Source organism: Monopterus albus, unplaced genomic scaffold (assembly GCF_001952655.1).
Source record: "Monopterus albus unplaced genomic scaffold, M_albus_1.0 scaffold337.1, whole genome shotgun sequence".
Taxonomy (NCBI): Eukaryota; Metazoa; Chordata; class Actinopteri; order Synbranchiformes; family Synbranchidae; genus Monopterus; species Monopterus albus.
In genome coordinates, this window is record NW_018128217.1 from 243,859 (window position 1) to 246,140 (window position 2,282).

Here is a 2,282-nt window from a genome sequence, read left to right on the forward strand (position 1 = left end):
AGAGTGTAGGAGCTGTCTTCTTACTTCCTTGTTCCATTTGCCTTTAAAAGACAGAGTGACATTAAATAAGTTCTTGTTCTGTGTTCCTGCTTTATTTTTTCTGCTATTAAGATACAGCATGTCAAAAGAAGCATGTATTAATATGATAATGTACAAATAATGTTTCATACAAACATTTTCTTTGGTGTATTTTGAAAGTAGAGAAATATTTCAGGGAGATATTTTATGCTGTTTAAACAGCAACATGGTAACAGATTAAGAAAATTACTTAGGACATTTAAGGGCATCTAGCTCAGTTCCAATACTAAACAGTTTTACCATTCAGGTGCAAATGAAAAACAAAGCAGCTGAAGAAGTTCAACCTAAAAGTTGTACACTGTGGAAAGAGGGAGCATAGCAACAAGACACAGGGTGGCCATCCTGCATTAGAAAGGTCTCTCAGACAACCATTTTGGCATAAACAGGCATTTCCATGCAGGTGAGCCGTCCAAGCTCATCTACAGAAGCACAGAGACAGAGAACAGTACAAGAACAAATGCCTGCAGGCAAAAGTGAAGCACAGTTCCTTACAGGTTGGGGGCTGAACTCCTGAAAATGGAGGTGGGGGTTTGGCCAGAATTAGTGGGCTCTTCAATTCTGAGAGGTACAGGAAATTCTTATCCATCATGAGGAATTTGGGAATTTCAGTCCCAAATTCATTCTTCAGCATTACAACAAGCAGACTCAGAGAACAACAAGAAGAACAAGGAGTCCTGCAAAAGATGGTCTGGCCTCCACAGAGCCCTGATGTCAACATCGTGGAGTCAGTCTGGGATTACATGAACAGGCAGAAAACACAGACAGCCTAAATCCACAGAGGAACTGTGGAAAGATACCTTGAACAACTAACCTGGCAAGTACCGAAAAACAGTGATTCAGTGCACTGAGGAGAAAGCATGCTGTAGTAAAGTATTTACTGTATGTACTGCTGCAAGGTGAAAAGTATGGGTGTGGAAGTCAGGGTGGTGTAGTGCAGTAGACTTTCACACAGGAGATTCAAGTTGAAGTCCCTTCCCAAACTTGCGATTGACAATGGTTTTTTAATAACTGTAAGCATACTCTTTCACTAATATAAACCATAACTATTCTGCAGATCTGTAGAAAATGAGAACTTTCAAACTGTTTACAGTTGATGTAAAAAAAAAAAAAAAAAAAAAAAAGTGCTGGTTTTTCACAAAAACGTTCCTGTCTGAGGATAGATTTCAATCAGAAGAACCTTGCTCTCCTACAGCTCCAAATTTCAGTGGTTCTCCAGAGTCTGAGTGCCTGCGCTGTCACTACAACCTCTGAACAATCAAATCAATTACCTACACTAATCTGTCAAACCCTTCTCCACGGTTTTTAAATGTAAATTCAACCCAGAGTAAAATAATCAGATAATGCTACAGAAGTTTTTTTTATCCATTATATCTTAGCTGTCTGCATTTAATTGCAAAACATAATAGATTATTCCACATCAGACATGAGAGTCTGGTGATGTTGAAAAGCTGTGCTCAAAGCTCTTATAATTATATCAAATACTGCATAAATCCCATGAAGGCGACTACCTCATCTTAAGATAATATTTTCTCTTAGAACGAGCTGTAAAAAAGGAGGATTTTTTTGGTGCTATGCTCGGCTAGAGCTTATCCTCCAGGGATCAAATCAGTCTGAGACCTTTGTCTTTTTCTTCCAGCCTCTCCATTCTCTTTGTACTGTGTCTGTCAAGTGATGGGCAAATCCTAAAAACAGACTTCTCCATTTCCCCAGATGTATAATTTATATGAAACTTCTACTTTGCTTTTAACAACTGGCAGTCTAATAAGGAGGCTCAAATTATATCCTGATTGAATGATGTACAGTGGGTACGGAAAGTATTCAGACCCCCTTAACTGTTTCACTCTTTGTTATATTGCAGCCATATGCTAAAATCATTTAAGTTCATTTTTTTCCTCAATGTACACACAGCACCCCATATTGACAGAAAAACACAGAATTTTTGACATTTTTGCAGATTTATTAAAAAAGAAAAACTGAAATATCACATGGTCATAAGTATTCAGACCCTTTGCTGTGACACTCATATATTTAACTTAGGTGCTGTCCATTTCTTCTGATCATCCCTGAGATGGTTCTACACCTTCATTTGAGTCCAGCTGTGTTTGATTATACTGATTGGACATGATTAGGAAAGCCACACACCTGTCTAAGACCCTACAGCTCACAGTGCATGTCAGAGCAAATGAAAATCATGAGGTCAAAGG